Source organism: Crotalus tigris, unplaced genomic scaffold (assembly GCF_016545835.1).
Source record: "Crotalus tigris isolate CLP2741 ecotype Arizona unplaced genomic scaffold, ASM1654583v1 scf7180000023714.847513, whole genome shotgun sequence".
Classification (NCBI taxonomy): domain Eukaryota; kingdom Metazoa; phylum Chordata; class Lepidosauria; order Squamata; family Viperidae; genus Crotalus; species Crotalus tigris.
Window position 1 is genome coordinate 232,335 of NW_024100136.1, and position 15,244 is coordinate 247,578.

A 15,244-nucleotide genomic window follows, 5' to 3' on the forward strand; every position below is an offset into this window, starting at 1 on the left:
CCTTAATTTGATTATATATCTGATATAAAATTCCTATTCCAGAGTGGATTAAATCAATCTCTGTAGCATAAAGAAAGACATTCACTTGTCTCCATTCGCGATATATGTGATAATCTATGAAGGTCTCAGAAGTTGTTGATGAAATGGTCTGTGATATAACTGGACAAATGTCGTTCCTTATCAGCATGGAAGTCATTGTGGTCATGAATTTCTGTCCCTGGTCACTGTCCAGAGCAATCAGACCAACCAAGGTCCACCTGAAATGGAGGAGCAGCTTGACCATCCCTGAATACTGGAATCCTTCAGCAGGGAGCATTGGGTAGAAGAAAGGAAACTGAATTTTATCCTTCAGAATCTGGGAAACAAAACTGTAACTGATCTGAAAAAGAAGACGTTATTTTATCAGAGACCCGCAAGATTAAAAATGTAAGATATCGATTCTGTTCCTAATGAAGGGTTAGTTTCACTTTTTGCAGCGAAGATTTTATATTCATCATTTCTTCATACATTGCTTCTTTTAACATTTGTGCCCAAGAAGAGAATATTTTTGTTTTAAAAAAAGATTTATTGGCTGCCCATCTTATGTAAAGATACAGTAACCCAGGAAAAGGTTCTCAAATCCAGACTGGCATCATGGACAGAGGGGATATATTTGCTTTACCCCTTCTCTCCCTTTGGATAACCATAATCTTTAAGACCTTCATTTCCATAATAAAACTCCTATCTCCATTTATAAGAGAGGACCTCTAATTGAAAGCTATATGATTAAAAATGGTCTTCCCAGCTAGACTCACCTGTGGGATTTTGTAGGTGCCCAACATGGATGATATCTGGATGGAGAGACCAGTTTCAGCCCCTTCAAGAACAGCCACTGTGTTTCTCTGTCTCCCACAACTGTAGTTGGGAACATTGGCCTCCCCATCTGAAAGCAGGTCCAGCAAAGCATCTGAGGTCTTTTCTGCAGTGAAATAATTTTCATAGATATTGTAACCCAGGGTGATGTTGGGCAAGAAGTGGGAATCCTGGTTGATCTCCTGGATAGCAAAAAGGAAGGACAGCATTTTCCAGTATTGTGTCCCTAGTATCCTGCAAGATGATTATTAAATATACAGTAATCAATGAAAAAACAGTTTTTACCATTTTTAATTTAGTCTCTTTTTAGCAAAATACATTTAATCTGCCTTAGTCCAGGCATTCTTCTGAATCATGAAAAAATGTACTACTACTACTACTACTACTAATAATAATAATAATAACAACCTAAATTAATAAAATATATCTGATTATATTTAAAAAACTATATTTAAAAACCACTAACCAAGTGTGTAATAGTATTTGAGTATTTGAGTATTTGGTGGCCTCTTTGTATGGATTGTTTTATGTATCCTAAGAAGGCTAAGCAAACTCCCCAGATATCTCATGTTGAAGAGCTATGGTGGCCCAGTAGTTGGAATGCAGAACTGCAGGGCTAACTCACTGCTCATTCCAGGAGTTCAAATCTCACCGGTTCAAGGTTGATTCAGCCTTCCATGCTTCCAAGGTCGGTAAAATGGAGACCAGATTGTTGAGGGCAATAGGCTGACTCTGTAAACTGCTTAGAGGGGTCTGTGAAGCACTGTGAAGCGGTATATAAGTCTATGTGCTATTGCAATGAAATTTATATTTCAATTTATATTTCAATTTATATTTCATTTTAAGATACTCAGGGCAATTTAAGTTTATTTGAATCTATTTGTTACTAGCTTTGGTTTATTCTTGAGGTTACCAGTAACTTTGCAGTTGGTCTAAGATTTCAGACTTTAATATTCTCTATTTCTAGTTATGTTCTCCAGTATTTTAATATTGGAATTGTTCAATCTATTTTTTCTATATTAGACATAGAATCATTAAGTGCACACTCAAGCACAAATTCACAAAAGAGAATGAGTAGCAGTTGCTCTTAACAAAGTCAACAATGTTCGTGTTTTGATGTCTACTGTGAAAAGTCTTTGACTTGAGACTTAATTTATATTGATATCATTATAGCATTAAGGTAATTTATATTAGTTCAAAGTAGGAATCACAGACATGGAAACGCAGTGAAGTAATAAATGGTGATTTGGCATTCTTTCGTGTTATCAATGAACATAAAAACAGAAGCGATTCAGGCAAACCATATAGCATTCTTGCATTTTTGCACCATGTTCACCCTTTATCGTGGAATATGGGGTAGAAGAAAGGAACCATCCTCTCCTTTTTATCCACAATCCAGCTCTTATCTGAGGATGTCAAGAAAAGTCACTGTTTGTTATTCAAAATCAGAAAACAACAGAGGCTTCCTGCTTGATTATTGGAGCTAAGAATTTCAATGGAGGCTCATCAGCTGGAGGATCTAAAACAGATCTCCAAAAGTGTAATGGCACAAGGTCTGGCTGAAACTGTTGAAATAAATCAGAAATAGAAGTTGCTCTAAATATAGTGCAGGAAGATTGGCTTACATAGATACTGAAGTCACAGGAGAGTTTTTGAAACTTAATCTTTCAAACGTAGCCTGAGTTGCAGAGATGATGCCACCGATGGAAAGGTCTCCTGGCCTGTAATGATTCTTTGGGTCCACCTTATCCTTCTGCAGTGTTAAGGAGCATTTGGTATTGAGCAACCCCCAGACTCCCTGATCCCACAGAAGCAGCCGAAACAGCAACATAATGTGTTCCTGATTCATTCTCCTGTCCTGTTTGTGGTTTGAACAAAGAGTAAGAAGAGATGGAAGAAAGTTTTATTGTTGAGATAGAATCCACACCTTTTAATGAATTCCAGTGCCCTGGCATCAGCCTGAAAGGCTTCTGTTGTGAACCCAAGGGAAATCATCTTATTGATAGGTTTGTGTCCAATCTTCTGAAATGTTGCAGAAAAATATCTTGAGAATTAGCACAAAAGCAACAATTAGATGTCTACAAGTTGTATAATGGCAATGAGGAGAAAAATCACAGGTAGTGTTCAAACTTTGGAGATGAGCCACTGAGTGAGACAGGAGAAACCTCACTAAGAAAATATGTTTATGCAAATCAGTGTCAAACAATAGCAATAGCACTTAGACTTACATACCCCACTTCACAGTGCTTCACAGCCCTCTCTAAGCAGTTTACAGAGTCGGTTTATTACCCCCAACAATCTGGGTCCTCATTTTATTGACCTCGGAAGGATGGAAGGCTGAGTCAACTTTGAGCCAATGAGAATCAAACTGCCAAACTACTGGCAGCCAGCAGTCAGCAGAAGTAGCCTGCAGTATGCATTCTAACCACTGCACCTCCACGGCCAAGAGTAAAGCAATTGAGTAAAGCAGGGCTTTTCAACCTTTACACCCATTGTACCACTTTTAGGATATGGCAATATCCGAGTACCACTAGTCGCCTAGCAAGGTGTCAAAAACTTGATGACCCCCCCCCAAAATGGAAAAACAATAAAGTATAGGTAGTCCTCAACTTACAACAGTTCGCTTAGTGACTGTTCGAAGTTATAATGGCACTGAAAAAAGTGCCAAACCACAGCCGAGCAAGACACCTGCCTGCCTGCCCGGCTGTGCTCTTCCTCCTGTCCGAGGTTTTCATTGTTGTGAGCATTTCTGTTGAGGATTGGCAGCGGGGGTGGGTTGGGGGGGGTGTTTGGTTTTTATTCCCCCCATCTGCTGGGTGGTTGCAGCAGGTTTTGGTCACTTCACATGACCCTGGGACACTGTGACTGTCATAAATATGAATCAGTTGCCAAGCATCTGAATGTAAATCACAAGATCCTGGAGATGCTGCAACATTCCATATGATCGCCCTTCTTCAGGACTCAGCAGAAGCACCAGGATCAGCGCCGAGCTCCAGCTGGAGCCTGGCGCGGATCCTGGCATTTCCACTGAGCCCTGACAGCCCCGAAGAAGCGCCGATCAGCTGGAAAGCAGCACTGATCCTGGCGCTTCCGCTGAGCCCTGACAGCCCTGCAGCTCCAGCCATCTTTTGCTCAGGCTTGTGTGGTGCTGCCACCGGTTCAGCTCATTGCCCTCCCCTGCTACTTTTCTAGGATGGTTGTGTACCACCTACCAGGTGCGAATGTACTACAGGTGGTACCAGTACCACTGGTTGAAAAGCCCTGGAGTAAAGTACAATGTTTACTCTATTTTATTGAATTTTGAAACAGAAAAAAAAACAAGCGAAAGAATGTATGATAAATTAGGCTAACATTTTACTTATAAAGATATAACAATGGGAAAGTATGATTGAACAGATTGATGTTATATGTTATAATCTTAAAGAGAATTTTCCGAAAATGATGTATCATTGGTCTGTCACCAAATGGTACAGCCAAAGCTTTATATCTGAACATTAGAACAGTAAATGCAGTCTCTGCCTTTCCTGAAAACCTCTTCATGCTTTCTCTTTCTCTAGAGTTGTTTATACAATTTTTTTCCTGGCATGACATGAGCCAACAAGGTTTTAGTGTGATATCAAGTTGTAAGTATGTGATCAATACATTTGTGTCAAACCTACTTTACGTCTGCTGAAAGTCTCTAGAGATTAATGTCCCTTGTTTCCTATACCAGCGGTCCCCAACCTTTGCGGCTTGGGGGCCTGGCTGGAGGGTGGGGAGGGGGGAATCAGACCATGGGAATGATGGACTGGAGCGTGTGTGCACAGCTCCACTCATGCAAGAGAGAAGAGAAACGTTTGGAGTGTGGTTTTGCATTCCTTCAGGCTTCTCTGTGCTAAAAGCTTTTTGCAAAGGGACAGAGGGCCTGAAGCAGCATGAGATCACTCCCCCAAAGCCTTTTGTCCATTTGCCAAAGCTTTTGGCATGGAGAAGACTTTGGGGGAGTGGTCTCGTGCTCCTTCAGACTCACCGAGGCTGCCCAATTCTCCAAAAATGGATCGGGCATCCTGTGCAGGCAGTCTCAGTGAATCAGTGAGGCTGAGTGGGGTGTGCTCATCCCACTCAGCCTCTGCTCTCAACCCTCTGCTTTTGGAGCATCAGGAGCAGGCAGCTTGATGGCCTGGCTTGGTGGTGGTGGGGGGAGAGGGGAACTAGGCCATGCAAGTGGCGGGCTGGTGCACATACATGCACGCACAGCTCCACTCATCAAAAGAGAGGTTTTTGGGGCACCACTCGTACATGCACCAGCCCGCCTCTTGTACTGCCTGGTTCTGAATAGGCCACTGCCCAGTAGGACCTCTGCCCTATACTATCAGAATAGAAAGGGATGGGAATAACAGTAATAATACTTACTGAGTTTTTGTTTTCTGTTAACGATCTTGCGATCCCTTGCTTTGGGGTGGGGTTTGGGCAACTAATTGGAACTGAGAGTTTACTGGCCGGATTCCCTTCCTGATGCCTACATGGAGCTCACAGCAGATATTTTCCCTTTGCACCCAGAGAAAGAAATATCTGCTGCTACCCAGGATCGCACTCACAGCCTCCTGATTAGGAGGTGAGAGCTCCACCTCTAGGTCACCACATCACCCTAATAATACTTACTGAGATATTCCACCTCAAATCTCTTTGGCCACTTCTTGGTGGTGAACACCAGGATGAGAGATGAGACACAAGGTGTGTATAACAACATGTTACTTTGGATTGTAGAGACAAACTGAGGATCCTACTGGTGTAACAGCTGCCTGGCTGCCCAAAGGAATACTTTTTCAGACTTTTGGAGTTGGTTTCTGGGGGTGAACTGCAAACTCCACTACAGATCTTATAAGGACCAGAAATGTACGGCCTCCTTGGTAATGATGAGCTTCTCTCAGGGAACCTCAGGCCAGATACATGGAGACAGACATACATTAGACCAGGGCTTTTCAACCTGGTTTCTTCATTGACTTTGTCAGAAGGTTGCAAAAAGGGATCATATGATCCTGGGACACTGTGACCATCATAAATATGAATCATTTGCCAAGCATCCAAATGTAGATTCACCCTGGGGATGCTGCAACTATCATAAGTGTGAAAAAATGGTCATAAGTCACTTTTTTCAGTGCCATAGTAACTTTGAACAGTCACTAAGCAAACTGTTGTAAATTGAGGACTACCTATACTTTATGACTTTTTTGGTCATCAGGTTTTTGACACCTTGCTAGGCCAGGGCTTTTCAATCTTTTCACCCATTGTACCATTTTTAGGATATGGCAATATCCAAGTACCACCAGTCGCCTAGCAAGGTGTCAAAAACCTGATGACCACGTGTGCCTATCCTGGGGCTTCTGCCAAGTTCTGCAGCTCCAGCTGATCTCCTCCAGGTCTGTGTGGTGCCGCTTTAGCTGGTTCCCTTCCCTGCTACATTTGGTAGGGGTTGTGTACCATCTGCCAGGTGCTAAAGTACCACTGGGGTATGCGTACCACCAGTTGAAAAGCCCTGTTCTAGGCGACTGGTGGTACTTGGATATTGCCATATCCTAAAAATGGTACAATGGATGAAAAGGTTGAAAAGCCCTGCATTAGACCTCTTCTTTATCTCAGAGCAGATGTTACAATTCAGAGTTGGAAAACATACACACCATCATGTCACTAAGGTGAGATCATATGCCTATTGTGTTAGAAGGTGACAGCACACTGGGCCAGATACTTGCCACTTACTCATGTGACACCTTGATGAGGTGCAGGACTCTCAAACTGGGGGGTTCTTCTATTCTTATTTGTATTCATATTGTCCGAAGAAGAACTAATTCTGGCTGTGGAGAAACCCAAAAAGGCATCATGTTTGAGTCACTGTCTGATGAATCTGCAGGCACAGCTCTAGGTGGCAACCAATCCATTTGTGTCTAGTATTCTTTTCTACTATGACTTGAAAAAATGTGGACTTTCTGGGGAATTTTTTTGAGGGGAGGGACATAAAACCTCAAAGGTTGCTTATCAGAGATATTAACTAATATTTTGGAACATACGTGTCAGAAACCAGATTTCTATTTTATTTTGATATCACATGTTCTTTTGTATTCAGATTTGGTTTTAGGAAAATAATGAAACTTGGGGATAAAGATGCAGCCCAGAAGCCCCGCACTGGAGGCCAAGATGGAGAAGATCTGCACAGCCACCATGTACTTCCCTTTGGTGCTCAGGTAGGTGGGCACAAAGGACACCCAGACACTGCAGAAGACCAGCATGCTGAAGGTGATCAGCTTGGCTTCGTTGAAGGCCCCAGGCAGATTCCTGGCCAGGAAAGCCACTGTGAAGCAGATGGTGGCCAGGAAGCCCATGTAGCCAAGGGCCCCATAAAACATGGTGACAGAGCCTTCATTGCATTGTAGAATGATTTCTCTAGATTGTGAGTGCATGTCAGACTCAGGGAATGGAGGGAAAGCACCCAACCAGATGCTGCAGAGGACAACTTGAGACCAGAGCAAGAAAGGATGATGGAGTTGGCCAAACATTTTCCCCAGCCATTTCTTCACATTACTCCCTGGTTTTGTGGCCTAGAAAGCCAGCACCACTTAGCCAAGACTGAAGAAATGGCAGCAGAGAAGATGATGCTGAAGGCCGTTTATCAAAGAAGGCAGGTGATTCTGCTTGGCTGGCCAACGAACAAGAAGGAGGTGAAGAAGGAAAACAGGAGACAAACAAGGAAGATATAAGAGAGATCCTGATTGTCGGCTTTGACTATGGGAGATTCTTGGAATTTAATGAAAACCGCCAAGACAAAGCTTGTGATTAGAGAGAGGAACAAAGCAATGAATGTCAAGATGACTCCCAATTTTTCTTGATAGGATAGGAAAGTCTTGATCTTGGGGATACAGTGATCTTGGTTATTGTTTGGATGTTTATCTGCTGGACATTTGCTGCATTGTTCTGTGTCTGAAAAATAGCAAGAGTAACATTTGCCTTAAAGTTCCTTGTTTTGAAGAAAGCTATAATACTCTGTTCAAATTTAGGCTGATGCCAGCTGTTGGGGAAGCTTAATTTGGCTTCCTGAAATAAACAAATGTTGTCATGGGCTTAATAATCACTTTCAAGTCTGATTCTTCTGAAAGGCCATCTATTTTTCTGATGAAACCACACACCTCTCTCCTATGTATAGACAGCATGTAGCTGAAACCAGGTTTAGTCCTGAGATTCAGTTTTACTGTCTGATCTCTGGTTTTTCTTATTGGTAGTTTCCCCATGCTTTCAGATTTTGGAGAACCAAAACAAACAAATCCAGAACTTCACTGCTATACCTGAGAGGCAGTGAAGCAGCTCAGAAAGAAAGAGCTTGTCATAGCCTAGGATTCAGACTGATTTTGAGTCTGAAGAAGATCAACCATGGAATAATGGCCTCAGCAGATACTAAGCCAGGACTCCACTGATCAAGCACAGGGACCATCAGAAAAGCTGGATCAGGCAAATGATGTGGTATGTCTTACAAGCCCTTCAACTGGGTGAATAGAGCAGAGGACAGAGCAAAGATTTTCAATGAGGCTATTTGCCAAGCAAGGGAGTAACTATTTCAATTGGAGAAAGCTTGCCGAAGCCTGATTTAAGAAGCAGATTTGACCCATGTTTCTCCATTGAAAACAATTGTCTGATCTCCTGCTCTGGTGTCTTTTTTCACCCTGAAAATCTTACCTTAGGAACAGTCTGAAAAACCTGGCTTGGCTCGCTGTACTTCAGAGTGACATGACTTGTGTTCATTCTGGTGAAAGTGAAACTTCCCTGGCAAGTTTTTTTCCAGGAGATTCTGTTTTAATTTACCTTCCTTTCCTTATCTATTGTTTGTTCACTCAGCCTTCAGTAAATTTCTACTCTTACCTGGTAGATGTGTGGCTTTGAACCCTATAATAGGACAGGCCCATGCCCATGGAATGTATTGAGAAAAGCAATTCCTGCTACAGTAATCCTTAACATATGAAAGACTCCTCAAATGCTAAAGAGATGGTTCCATGGTTATGGCTGTTGCAATGTTGCTGTGGTTTACAACCTTACAACTGACTGCAGTGGGCCTCCTAACCTATCTCCTGCTAGCTTCTATCGCTAATCAACTTGCTATAGAAAAGGGGGAGGGATAGATAGTGAAGGGAGGAAATAGAATGCCAAGAAGCCATTCACAAACCTGAGAGCCTGAAAAAAGCCAAGGACACTATTGCAGGTGCTCGATGGAGACGTGAACCGTTCCCATAACAAAAAGAAAGATTACTATTGTATAGTGCTATACCATATACAAAAGTAGGCTATTGTATAATACTATACAATGTGACAGGTGGGGGCAAAGGAATCTATTGTTTAACTAGGTAAGCTTTCACGCGGGAAAACCCAGAGCTGGTTTTGCTTCTTGTGTATCGAATAAAATTTTACCTTTTGGGACTTAATTGCCTTTTGGGATCCATTTGTTGGGTTCACTAGTCTGACTATTGACACAAATACATAAACTGTCCCCCCACCCAGTTCAATACTGATAGATATATTTCAAGACCATCATTGTATCAACTATGGTATCCTTCTGGATCAGCTCAGAGGTTTGGGTGTGGGTGGCACAGCATTGTGTTGGTTTGCCACCTTTCTTCGGAGTCAATTCCAGTTGATGGTGATTGGGAAGAGAGATCCCAACCTGAATCCCTGTTATGCAGGGTGCCATGGGGTTTGGTACTCTCCCCTCTCCTTTTTAACATCTACATGAGCCCACTAGATGAACTCATCCATCACCATGGAGTAGTTTGCATCAGTTTGCTGATGATACTCAATTATACATCTCTCCCCTGGCAAGTTAAGCAATGCCATGAAAGTCTTATCTTGGTACTTGGAGGCTGTGAGGGTCTGGATGGGGAACAACAGGCATCAGCTGAGCCCTGAACAGACTAGAATAGAATAATAACTTTATTGTCACTTTAAATGCACACTAATCAGTATACATTAAAATGAGATTTCATTGCATACAGCTCTCAAATGGTAACCACCTCCAATATACATTGCATAAGCATGACAAACAAATAAAAAACAAATAAAATAAAATATGCACACACACACACACACACACACACACACACACACACACACACACATGGCCCAGAGAAAAAACACAATCTAGTTCGGATGTATACATATACATGGTGAGAAAAACGAATCTTGCAAGTTTACCAGATGGATGCCATAAGGAACAAAGCTGTTACAGAATCTGGTAGTCCTACTACAAATACTTCAAAACCTCCTCCCAGAGGGGAGCAACAGAAACAGACACTGAACTGGATGTGTGGGGTCTCTAACAATGCTTCGAGCTCTAAGGACCTGGTGCTTATAAGCAGTGTCCTGAATAATGCGAAGCAAACTTCCTATAATCTTCTCAGTGTCCTTGCCACTTTCTGTATGGACTTTCTATCTGAGACTCTGCTACCACCAAACCAAACAGTGACGCAGTTTGTTAAAACACTCTCAATTCTGCCTCTGTAAAAAGTGGCCAGGACAGAAGGAAAAAGATGTGCTCTCCTCATCCGACGCAGGAAATGCAGATGCTGGTTTGCATGCTTCACTGGTAAGACTGCGTGGCTTTGGTTTTGATGCCTTCTGATTCTAGGCCATCCTTGGTGCTGAGGTGGATAGTACTGTCCCAGAGATCCTATACAATCAAAGGGTCCTCCTGGACTCCTGACTTCAAATTCACATTGGAAATGAGAACAAGAAGAGACATTTTATCATGCTTGGTGGATATGTAGAAAACCTGACACCAAACAACACCAGTTCGATTGGAGCAACATTAAAATCATCAGCCACGCTATCCCCCGCCATGCTCGTGAGTTCGTTGAAGCCTGGAACTCCACAAGCAATTCCATCAACAGACACATTGACCTACAACCAGCCTAGAAACCCCTCAGAATCCAAATCAACTGCACAGCCAGAGACAGCACCGACCCTCAACCAATCTATGCAAGTTCCCCTCCCCACCAGCAGTTCATCTCCCAATGACCTTCACCTGATGTAAATTACCCATCACAAGACCCATCACAAGACTTTCACAACCACACCTGACCTATCACCAGTCCTACCATAAGACCCTCACTTGACACACCCATACCTGAAGCCCTTATAAACAGAACTACACTGACACTGACATCCCTAAACTCTGCTGAAGATGTTACCTAGCCCGGTAACAAAACGTTCAGAAACCAACCCACAAGCTCGGAGAACGAACCTTCACCCTCATATGTAGAAAAGTTAGAAATGTTTTAATTTAAATACATAATATTGGCTCAGAGGATTTTAAAATTAATATACAATTGAGACCAGAGATCTTTCAGCAGTTAGAGTGCAGTACTGCAGGCCACTTTATCTGACTGTGTTCAGCAGGTCAGCAGTTCAAATCTCACCGGCTCAAGGTTGACTCAGCCTTCCATCCTTCCGGGGTAGGTAAAATGAGGACCCAGATTGTTGGGGGCAATGTAAATATATATATACATTGCTTACTGGTGTACACCACTTAGAGAGTGCTTGCACTTAGCGGTATATAAGTCTCATAAATAAATAAATAAATAAATTAAAAATGTCAAGAAATGATGTCTTTGTATATGATAACTGGGGCAATAATATCGCAGGCAAAAAGATGTAAAGATTTGGTAATACAGACAATCCTTGACTTACGATTGGTTGCTCAATGACCATTCAAAGTTAGGACAGACTTCCCCAGAGCTACTTACGGCCCTTTTTCAGAGTTATGAAGGCCTCACACATACTCCTGAGATCAAATGATCACGTTTTGGGAGCTTGGCAACTGGCTCATCTTTATGGCCATTTCCAGTGTCCCACAATCACGTGACAGCAATTTGTGACAGTTTTTGCTGATTTCAGGGAATACTTCTGGTTTCTGGAAAAAAAAAAAGGCCATCGGGGAAAGTGGTTTTGCTTAAATGATTCTGCCATCTGCTTAACAATTGTAGCGTTTGCTTAACAGCAATTATAAAAACACTCATAATTTTGAATCCAGTCATGCAATGCTTTGACTTATATCTGCAATGACTTACGACCATAATTTTTGGCTTTATTATTGTCATAGGTGGAGGACTACCTATACTTACAATGGGGGAATGCTAATATAGCCCAAGTTCACCACAAATACAGCCCAATTATATTCAGGTCATTGTGTGACTACAGGTAGTCCTTGTCTTACAACAGTTCATTTAGCGACGGTTCAAAGTTATAACAGCACTGATAAAAGTGACCATTTTTCACACAACATCCCCATGGACATATGATTCAAAATTCAGACATTTGGCAACTGACTCATATTTATGACGGTCACAGTGTCCCGGGGTCACATGTTCCCCTTTTGTGACCTTCTGACAAGCCAAGTCAATGAGGAAACCAGATTCACCTAACAACCGTGTTACCTTTAAGAAGAGACTGGACAGCCATTTGTCCGAAATGGTGTAGGGTTTCCTGCCTGAGCAGGGGGCTGGACTAGATGACCTCCAAGGTCCCTTCCAACTTTACTACTATTACTATTACCAACAACTTCAGGGATTCACTTAACAGCAGTGGCAAGAAAGTATGCCAAAATGGGGCAAAACCCACTTAACAACTGTCTCACTTAATGACAGAAAGTTTGGGCTCGATTGTGGACATAAGTTGAGGACTAAGAAAGTTTGGGCTTGATTGTGGTCATAAAGTGAGGACTACCTGTATTTACACTCAACCTAGCACTCAGCCTTGACATGAGTTTGCATAAAGGTATTAGAGAAATTTGGAGCCAAGTTCTCCTGTCTCACTCAATGGCTCATCTCCAAAGGTTTGGACCCCATCTGTGAGTTCTGTCCTCATTGCCATTATCCAAATTATAGCGATTTAACAGTTGTCAAGGTGCTAATTCTCTAGAGACCTTTTTTTGCAGCCTTCCAGAACATCTCAATAACAGGTTTTCAACTGGATTTCACAACTGGATTTCAGCCTTGTGGATTGATGCTATGGCATTGGAAATTCATAAGAGCACAGAGGCATTTGGAGAAGTATTGAGGGCAGGCAAACAAGTTTTTTTTTTCCTCCTATCCTCTTCAGGAACTGAACCTTGGCTGGAACCTGTCTCAGATGAGAAGCTAACTTCCATCCCCTTCTTTGCAGTCTTTGTTCAAACCACACCCAGCTCGGAGGAAAACGAGTTCATGTTGGTGCTACTGCTACTTCTGTGGGTCAAAGGAGTATGTGGAGTGCTCGTAGCCAAATGCCCCCTGACAATGCAGAGGGATGAGATGGACCCAATGAACCATTACAGAACAGGAGAGCTTTCCATTGGTGGTGTCATCTCTGCAACACAGACTACGTTCGACAGATTAACTTTCAAAAGATCACCTGTCACCAAAGTAATAGCGTAAGTCACTTTTCCTGCACTGCATCAGAGCAGCTCTGTTTCTGGCTTATTTCAACAGTTCCAGCCAGCCATTGTGCCATGTCACCTTTAGGGGATCTATTTTAGATCCTGCAGCTGATGAGCCTCCATTGAAAAATCTCAAGTAACAATGGATGGAATAATGGATGGAAACGAATCAAGGAGAGAAGCAACCTGGGATTAAGGAGAAAGTTCCTAACAGTGAGGACAATTAACCAGTGGAACAGCTTGCTTTCAGAAGTTGTTGGTACTCCATCACTGGAGGTTTTTAAGAAGAGACTGGACAGCCACTTGTCTGAAATGATATAGGGTCTCCTGCATGAGCAAGGGGTTGGACTAGAAGACCTCCAAGGTCCCTTCCAGCTCTACTCTGAATTTGATTTGAAGTACAATAATCAATCAGGGAGTTTCTGGTTTTTTTCCCCCTGACTTTGAAGAACAAACTAACTTTCCTTAACATCCTCGGAGCAGATCTGGACTGTGGTTAGAGAGGAAAGGGTGTTTCCTCTCTTCTACACCCCTTCTCCCACAAATGGTCAACATAGGCACAAATGCAAGAATGCTATGTTTTTTTTACCCTACATGGAAAAAGGATAGCCTCTCCCTTTTCTTTTGGTTCTTATGGTATGTCTAGTTTAACAAAGAGAAGGACGAGGGGGGACATGATAGCAGTGTTCCAATATCTCAGAGGCTGCCATAAAGAAGAGAGAGTCAAGCTATTCTCCAAAGCACCTGAAGGCAGGACAAGAAGCAATGGATGGAAACTGATCAAGGAGAGAAGCAACCTAGAACTAAGGAGAAACTTCCTGACAGTGAGAACAATTAATCAGTAGAACAACCTGCCTCCAGAAGCAGTAAATGCTCCAACTCTGGAAGTTTTTAAGAAGAAACTGGACAGCCATCTGTCCGAAATGGTGTAGGGTTTCCTGCCTGAGTAGGGGGTTGGACTCGATGACCTCCAAGGTCCCTTCCAACATTATTATTATTCTCAATCATCACACAGTCAGCCAGATGTTCAGACTGGATTTGGCATTTTGTCTACATATCGAGTCCTTACCCAGGACCTGGGATAGGCAGATGTAGATGTTTGATGGTATTACAGGTATCGTCGCAGGATGGAAGCAGTTCCTAATAAGGCCGCCTTTTGCAATTGACTAATAGCGAATTTGTCAATGCCAATGGTGTTCAAGTGGTGCTCCAGTTGTTTTGGGATTGCACCCAAGGAGCCTATGACTATTGGTACTACCCTTGCTTGCTTTTGCCACAGTCTTTCTATTTCTATTTGTAGGTCTTTGTATTTTGTTATCTTCTCCAGTTCTTTCTCTTCTATTCTGCTGTCTCCAGGCACTGCCACGTCCACTATCCAGACTTTTTTGTCTTTCTTATCGACAATTGTTAAGTCTGGGGTGTTATGTTGCAGGTGCTTGTCTGTTTGAATTCTGAAGTCCCAGAGCAGTTTAATTTTATCATTTTCTATGACTTTCTCTATTTTATGATCCCACCAGTTTTTGCTTACAGGCAAATGATATTTTTTGCAGATCTTCCAATGCACCATTGTTGCTACTTTGTCATGCCGCTGCTTGTAATCAGTCTGTGCAATCTTCTTGCAACAGCTTACCAAGTGGTCCACTGTTTCTTCAGCTTCTTTGCATAGGCGGCACTTACTGTCTGTTGCTGTCTTCTCAATTTTGACTTTGTATGCATTTGTCCTTAAGGCTTGGTCTTGTGCAGCCAGAATTAGTCCCTCGGTCTCTTTCTTCAATTTTCCTGCTCTTAGCCATTGCCAGGTTTTATTATTATCTGCTTTCCCAGCTATTTTTTTCATGTATTGGCCATGTAGTGCTTTGTCTTCCCATGCCTCTATTCTGTTCTTCATTTGGTCTTTCTTGTAGGCCAGTTTGGTCTCTCCAGTAGTTAGTAAGCCTTCCTGATATACTAATTTCAGTGCATCTT